The sequence below is a fragment of the Musca domestica genome, unplaced genomic scaffold (genome assembly GCF_030504385.1).
Source record: "Musca domestica strain aabys unplaced genomic scaffold, Musca_domestica.polishedcontigs.V.1.1 66, whole genome shotgun sequence".
Classification (NCBI taxonomy): Eukaryota; Metazoa; Arthropoda; class Insecta; order Diptera; family Muscidae; genus Musca; species Musca domestica.
Genome location: NW_026712376.1, coordinates 805,096 through 814,453, shown reverse-complemented (window position 1 = coordinate 814,453; position 9,358 = coordinate 805,096).

Genomic DNA, 9,358 nt, shown 5'->3' with positions numbered 1-9,358 from the left:
GCGACAGGATGAAAATTACCGACATTAGAACGAGAGCGTGATGCATTAGTCACCAACAACATAGAGAGGATGAAGCGTACCGATTGATGGAACAACAAAGGAATACACAGGAATACTCGATTCGGCGACAAGATGACAATTACAGGCATTTGGAACGGGAGCGCGATTGCAATACGTCATCAACAAAGAGAGAGGATGAATCTTACCGATTTGATAGAACGACAACGAAACGCAAATAGAGCACTCCATTCGGCGACAGGATGAAAATTATCGGTATATTGAACGGCAGCGCGATGCGTTAAGTCACCAACAACATCGAGAGAGAATGAAAACTACCGAACGCAAGAACAAACAGCGCAACACGCTTGAACATTCTCATCGACGGCAGGACGATAACTACAGGTATTAGAGCAAACAAAGATAAACTATACGAAGATCGCACCAAAGACGTACATCCGTATTCATAGTCAGCAAATTCATGTTAGAAAAATTGTCGTGTGCTTATTCACCGAATGAATCCGGTTAATCGCCAAAATGAAAATGCTCGGCAAGCAGAGAGGATGCCAATGTGAGACAACAACTTTCCCCTGAATCACGAATAAATGTTTGGGAAATGGATCGCGCACGTCATCGCTCAAGGGTATTCGGTGAGTTTTTTTAAAGTATTAAACATGGGTCAAACGGAAGTTTGCATTTGTTGTGGGGGGACTTGGTTTCCAAGCCAAATCAAACTAATTCTAAAAAAGTGCCTTCTTAAGAAAATTCCAATCTAAGAGAAGTATTTTGTATCTCTCTGATAAATTTCCCTCCGCTAATGATAAGTACAATTCTGTAATACTTGTCATAAGCTGTTAGTGGCGTGTAAAATTCCAACCATTTGTCTTTCAAAAGGCTTATCTTCCAGACATCCCACATGATTTAAGTGGTTTGACACCATTAGAGAAAGATTTGTTTCCCCAATAATTCCATTTATGAGAATTGTTTCTCTTGGGTACAACCGCCAATGTGCGTTAAGATGCGTCAGTGATGTGTCATTGTGCATGTGGCAAGTGCCTATTCACTTGGCAACAACGTTAATGTTCTTCCACGATCAAACGGATCAGACTGAAGTGGATCAGGTATATCTGAAGCGAAGAATTGCCTATGAACACAGTTTTATGACAGAAAACAATCCGCCCGGCCAAAATTTTTCAGGCAGCTTCATACCTAGTGAATACGGAATTGTATAGAAAACATAACATTCAAATTTCAAGTGAATGGCTTAGTAATATGAGTTCAACTGAGCAGATTCTTTTGTTCAAATGTAAATGATCAGGACTTGGTTTCTCAGTTGATAAAATATAATGTTTTAGAGGATGAAGTTCAGAGCTAAATCCACAAGAAACATTATTAGATAATCAAGCTGCGGAAAATACCCTTACAACGTATTTCAATAGCCTCTGGTGAAGGACAAAGACCTTAGACATGCTGCTTGATGAGGATTCCGAAGAACTTTTTACCTACCATTTACTGTGGTATCCAAAGGAATTGCACTGCCACTGTTGGGAAGTAATAAAGTCTGAGGTTCGATGATTGATAGGCGTTGCGGCACGGTGGATAAAGTTTTGTATTCATATAAAAAACTAGAATTTTCACGTATTAAGAATAGCATATCAACGTGTTGAGAAAAAAAATGGGGCCAGACAATTTACAGCTGCAGATGTATTAGACGAGCGGTTGTTCAAAATTTAGTGCAACATGATGACGGGTATCACGTCCTGAAGGGCATTCGGTCTTCACCAGCTCACTGGGAAAGTGAACAGGAAAAAAGTTTTGTCAATGATTAGGCAATTTGGATTACCTAGTTTTTCATACATTGTCTGCTGCGGAATCTCAATGGCCAGAATTAATTGTAATCTTGTAAAAATTTTAGAAGGTACAGAGATTTCGGAGGAAGAAGCCAATTCCTATTCTACACAACGAAAGTATGATCTCATAGGGGAGGACCCTATCAATGCTCTCGATATTTTGATCAGCGAATAGGCACTTATTCAAACATTTCAAATCTTATGGTGGTATATTCGATGAGTATACGTTATTAAGTATTATTGGAGAATAGAGTTTCAGCAGCGAGGATTTCCACATTTGCACGGCATATATGCTGAACAATGCTCCTCAGTTAATATATCAGATACTACATCTTTCCCACCCGTTATAGAGTTTGTGGATAAATTCTTTTCAACAGATTCTAATATCAGAGATGTCGAAGGTATTATTAACGTCCAACGTCACAATCACACCAAGATCATGTCAACGAGAAATAAGGGGTCAAAAGTTTTGTCGTTTCAACATTCCACCCCTCCAATGCCAGCCACAGACTTACGTTTCCACTGCCCGAAGACACAGATCTCGACATACTGAGATACACAAAGATAATTTTGACAAAATTCATACATGCTCAACGCAAATCTTTCAGATGAAGATATTAATGAACTTCAGCAATTTGACAGTTTCTTATCTGACAGAAGAATTAATTTAATAGGGACGAATACATTTTAGCACTAAGATCTTCAATTAAAAAGCCTCAAATATTTCTGAAAAGAACATTCAAAGACAGATCCATCAATGCATTCAATCCAAGAATCCTAACAATGCAAAAATCGAATATGGACAACAATTCGTTCTAGATGCATAGCATGTGTCACTTATATTGTAAATTATATAAATAAGTCCAATAGGGGTTTCCCGATTACTGCAAGAAACTATGCATGAAATACGAGAGGGAAATTATTCTGTCAAAGAGAGACTTCAGCATATAGGACACAAATTTATTAACGCTTCCGAAGTGTCCGCTCAAGAGGCATCTTAAAATATACTGGGTATGAGTATGTCGCAATGTTGTACTACAGAGTTTATGTGAATACTTCCCACCCGAAAAACGATTCGGATGCTAAAATCAAGGCAAGAACCGCAAAACCGCGAAAGGGAATCAACTGATATTTCAAAGCGAACATTCTGGATCAGTAAATACAACGTCCAGATATATTAGAAAATATATGTTTGGCTTATTTTGCATCGTATTACACATATTCACGAAGATTGAGAAATCTCGTTCCAATTAGAGGAAGAAGATGATTTTTTGAGAACGATGACACAAATTAGATCAAGTGGCGCTCCCCTTCGACTAAAAATAATTCGGGATACGTATATATAAAAGAAACAATGCGGCTATTGTAAGATTTCCAAAGTTAAATGTCGATGCAAACAGAGAAGATTACTTTCGTTCATTGGTAATGCTGTATTTGCCCTGGAGAAATGAAGCAGATGATTTGTTCAGAACGACAATGAAGTACATGTCTTGCTTTAAAGGAAACTATAGAATTAAATAGGCAACAATTTGAGTTATACACGGAAGGTGAACTTGACGAAATCTTATTACAAATACAAGATGAACACAACGCCACATTTACGTAAACGATAACAAGCAGCAACTCAAATGCTTGATGAAGATTTTCGTGCTTGGCTGTACCAGGAAATAAACCCCGAAGAAAATATTTGGTTTCGAAAATAATGATCCTGACACAAGAACGATGTAAGAGTTATAAAGTTACCCTCTTTAATAAGTGAAAACAATCTTCTGAATGACATTAAGGACTCTAAATTCTAAGCAACGAAAGTATTTGCATCATATTCTGCAGAAGGTTGTGTATTTTATGAGTATATTGGTGGTGGTGCTGGTGTTGGAAAAGTCGTTAATCAAAGCAATTTATCAATCAATTACACACAGAATAAATAGTATTCCTGGAGTAAATCCCGACTTACCAAAGGTCCTATAAACAGCTCCAACTGGAAAAAGCGGCATTTGCATTGGAGGATATACTTTACATGCATTGTTTTCACTGCCTGTTAATCAGTACTCAGGCGAACTGCGCCCTCAAAGCAGCGATAGCGTCAATTCAATATTGACAAAATTAAGCGATATAAGCTTAAATTATCGATGAAATTTCAATGGTTGGTTCTAGAATGATGGGATATTTGGATGCTAGTCTCAAGCAGATTTTAAAAACAAACAGTGCGTTGGTGGCATTTCTATTTTGGCATTTGGTGATTTTAAACAACTTCCACCAGTTGGCGATAGGTGTATTTTTAGTGACAATTCTGCAAACCGTATGGAATTATAGTAGGTTCAACATTATGGGATTTATTCCATTTCTATGAACTGACAGAAATAATGCGACAAAGAGAAGATTTGAGGTTCGCTCAAGCCCTAAGCAGAATGTCTGATGGAATAATGACAAAGGAAGACGTCGATATAATGAAATCCAGAATTAAAAGCGACACAAGTGATATACCAATGGATGCAATACATTGGTTTGTATCAAACGAAGAAGCAAATAACTACAATGCGCAGAAGAAGTGCACCAAATACCTACTGAAACATTCGCATCAAGAGCGCGCGACGTTGTTAAATGTGATTCATTAAATCCTGCACAACCGTAAACATCTTAAACCAAGTTACAAAATTGAAAACTTCAGAGACTCAAGGACTATGCCGGGAGCTGACATTAAAACAATCAGCAAGTATATGATGACAATAAACATTAACACATCGGACGGCTTAGTCAATGGAGCTAGTGGAGTTCTAATGGAGATAGAATTTAACGGGAATCATCCAACCCAAAACTTCTTTGGTTGTGTTTTCAGATGAAACTGTTGGTAGAGAAACACGGCGAAGGAAGCCTCATCGTTCCGAACAACTTTGGGACACCAGTTGAGAAGTGTAGTAGATCATTTCAATTTAAACGAATGATTAAAAATCTGTATTGAACGATGTCAATTTCCTTTGGTTGTAGCAGAAGGAATCACTATTCACAAGAGTCAAGGTGCCACATACGCAAAGGTGCTGTGCACACACAAAGTAGGAGACCAGAGCCGCCCTTTATGTTGCCTGAGTCGAGCAACAAATGCATCTGGCCTATACATAGGAAGTAGGACAGTTTTATTCCACCGAAATCGTTTCAGGATTCCGACCCAGTTAAAATAGAACTAGATAAGTTAAGGAACACCAAACAATTAAATCTTCATTTTGAGTTTCTCGAATTGGTTGAGAAAGATTTCAAATATTTTTCCAAAACATTCAAAGTTTTCGCGCTCATAAAGAAGATTTTGTGCAGATTATACAATTACGAATTCTAATTTTATTTTTTTGGTGGAAACATGGTCCTTCCCAAACGAAAGCTGCAACTTAATGGGATTTTCTGAAATTGCCAGAATTGACTGCGTAAAAGACCCTCAAGAAAGAACCAGAAATAGAGAGGTATCATAACATTAAGTCGATCTAATATTGTAAATGATATCAGCGTTCTTATGAAAAGGGATCTTTCCGAAGCATGTAAGACTTTGCAGTACGGTCGTTTTGAAATACAAAGGTATATGTCTAATGATAGTGTATAGAATGCAAATTTTGCAGAGAGTTCTTTCGTCAAGTTCTTGCTGAAACCATAGAAGAATTGTTGCTACAAAATAACGACAAGATTATTATAGTTGGCGATTTCAACATTTGTCGTCGGAGTACTCAGAATTTAACGGAAACTCTGTTAGTAAGCAAAGGATTTTTTCCACTTTGGATAGAAATTCTTGCACAACTAAGCACGGAACTCATATAGATTGGGCATTTACTAACATAGCGCCACATGGGATTATCTGTAAAAGTTATTCCACTATACATAGTCATCATGATGGTATAATAATCACGCGATGATAATTTATACGTATGTCGTTGATATTATAATCATTATCGATTCACATACAACAAATATTTATCCTCAATTATTTATCTTAAACTTCATATACATTTTTATGTTTCTTCATAATATAATGCAATTATGAATTGTTTAGATTTATTTTTATATTGTATATATTCGATATAATAAATTATATTGAAATGCATGTATGTTCGGTTTATGTTAATTGGCTAATTTTATTTTAGATAAAATCTTATACCTTAATTATCATAAACTACTCCATCAAGGAATAAGCCTTGACGTGGCGATGGAGCTAAGTACTTTTGAAATCGAAAGGAAACTAATTATTCCATTTTAATTTTACATTTTTCATGGTGGAGGGTATTAAAAGTTCAGCCAGGCCGAACTTAACTACTTTTTTACTTGTTTTAATTTGTTGCTTTTTTAGTTGGGACTTTTGATGTCCTCTTTCAAATTTGTATTTTTATACTCTCCACAAAAAAGGTATGGAGGGTATATTAACTTTGTCATTCCGTTTGTAACTCATCGAAATAATCATTTTAGACCCAACAAAGTATATATATTCTTGATCAGCGTAAAATTCTAAGACGATTTAGCCTCTCCGTCCGTCTGTCCGTCTGTTGTAATCACGCTACAGTCTAAACGAATTGAGATAGGAAGCTAAAATTTTGCACAGATCTCTCTTTTGTCTGCAGGCAGGTCAAGTTCGAAGATGGGCTATATCGGTTCACGATATCGTATAGCCCCCATATAACGGTTACCCCCCGATATTCGGAATTTTGATGATTTTACACATATTTTTCAACGGAATTGTCTGAAAATCCACACAAAGAGTTCCTTGTGGGTACTTTATACCTCGGCAGAGTATTATCTATATAGGTCCACAATGTCGTATAGCCCCCATGTAACGGTACCCCCCGATATTCGGTATTTTGACGATTTTACCCACATTTTTCAACGGAATTGTCTGAAAATCCACACAAGGAGTTCCTTATGGGTACTTTATAACTCGGCAGAGAATTGTTCATATAGGTCCACGATATCGTATAGCCCCCATGAAACGGTACCCCCCGGTATTCGGTATTTTGATGATTTCACCCACATTTTTCAACGGACTTGTCTGAAAATCCACACAAGGAGTTCCTTGTGGTACTTTATATCTCGGCGGAGAATTATCTATATAGGTCCACAATATCGTATAGCCCCCATATAATGGTACCCCCGATATTCGGTATTTTGATGATTTTACCCACATATTTCAACGGAATTGTCTGAAATCCACACAAGGAGTTCCTTGTGGGTACTTTATACCTCGGCAGAGAATTATCTATATATAGGTCGACAATATCGTATAGCCCCCATATAACGGTACCCCCGATATTTGGTATTTTGATGATTTTACCCACATTTGTCATCGGAATTGTCTGAAAATCCGCAAAGGAGTCCCTTGTGGGCATTTTACCGCCTCAAAATGAAGTGTCTATATAGGTCCACGATATCGTATATCCCCCATATAACTGTAACCTCCGATATTCGGTATATTGATGATGTTAGCCAAGCTTTTCAATGGAATTGTCTTAAAATCAACACAAGTAGTTCCTTGTGAGTACTTCACCCCTGAGAGAGAATTGTCTATACAGGTCAACGATATCGTATATACCCCATATAACGGTACCCCCCCGATATTCGGTATTTTATGATTTGACCCACATTTTTCATCGGAATTGTCTGAAAGTCCACACAAGGAGTTCCTTGTGGGTACTTTATACCTCGGCAGAGACTTATCTATATAGATCCACGATATTGTATAGCCCTCATATAACGGTACCCCTGATATTCGGTATTTTGATGTTTTTAGCCATATTTTCAACGGAATGGTCACAAGGGTTTCTTTGTACACAAGGGGGTTCTTTGTGAGCACTTTACCCACCGACAGAGAATTCTCTATATAGGTTAACGATAACGTATAGCTCCCATATAACGGTACCCCGCGATATTCGGTATTTTGATGATTTTAGCCACATTTTCCAATCGTATTGCCTGAAAATCCACACATGGAGTTCCTTGTGAGTACTTTACACGCAGACATAGATTTGTCTTTATAGGTCCACAATATTTTACCCACATTTTTCAACGGAATTGTCTGAAAATCCACACAAAGAGTTCCTTGTGGGTACTTTATACCTCGGCAGAGAATTATCTATATAGGTCCACAATATCGTATAGCCCCCATTAACGGTACCCCCGATATTCGGTTTTTTGATGATTTACCCACATTTTTGAACGGAATTGTCTGAAAATCCACACAAGGTGTTCCTTGTGGGTACTTTATACCTCGGCAGAGAATTATCTATATAAAACGGTACCCCCCGATATTCGGTATTTTGATGATTTTACCCACATATGTCAACGGAATTGTCTGAAAATCCACAAAAGGAGTCATTTGTGGGCATTTTACCGCCTCAAAATGAAGTGTCTATATAGGTCCACGATATCGTATATCCCCCATATAACTGTAACCTCCGATATTCGGTATATTGATGATGTTAGCCACGCTTTTCAATGGAATTGTCTTAAAATCAACACAATTAGTTCCTTGTGAGTACTTCACCCCCTGAGAGAGAATTGTCTATATAGGTCCACGATATCGTATATCCCCCATATAACGGTACCCCCCCCCCCCCCCCCCCCGATATTCGGTATTTTATGATTTGACCCACATTTTTCATCGGAATTGTCTGAAAATCCACACAAGGAGTTCCTTGTGGGTACTTTATACCTCGGCAGAGACTTATCTATATAGATCCACGATATTGTATAGCCCTCATATAACGGTACCCCCGATATTCGGTATTTTGATGTTTTTAGCCATATTTTTCAACGGAATGGTCACAAGGGGTTCTTTGTACACAAGGGGGTTCTTTGTGAGCACTTTACCCACCGACAGGTTAACGATAACGTATAGCTCCCATATAACGGTACCCCGCGATATTCGGTATTTTGATGATTTTAGCCACATTTTCCAATCGTATTGCCTGAAAATCCACGCATGGAGTTCCTTGTGAGTACTTTACACGCAGACATAGATTTGTCTTTATAGGTCCACAATATCGTATATCCCCCCATATATCGGCACCTACCTATATTAGATATTTTAAAGATTTTAAAAGAATTTTTATTGGATTTTTTTTTTGAAAATTTTCTAATTCGTTCCAAATGGTGGAGGGTATTCAAAGTTCGGCCCGGCCGAACTTACTGCTTTTTTGCTTGTTTGCTTTGTTTTTGCCACAATGGCTTTTTATACCCTCCACCAAAAAAGGTATGGAGGGTATATTAACTTTGTCATTCCGTTTGTAACTCATCGAAATAATCATTTTAGACCCAACAAAGTATATATATTCTTGATCAGCGTAAAATTCTAAGACGATTTAGCCCTGTCCGTCCGTCTGTCCGTCTGTTGTAATCACGCTACAGTCTAAACGAATTAAGATAGGAAGCTAAAATTTTGCACAGATCTCTCTTTTGTCTACAGGCAGGTCAAGTTCGAAGATGGGCTATATCGGTCTACGATATCGTATAGCCCCCATATAACGGTACCCCCCGATATTCGGTAT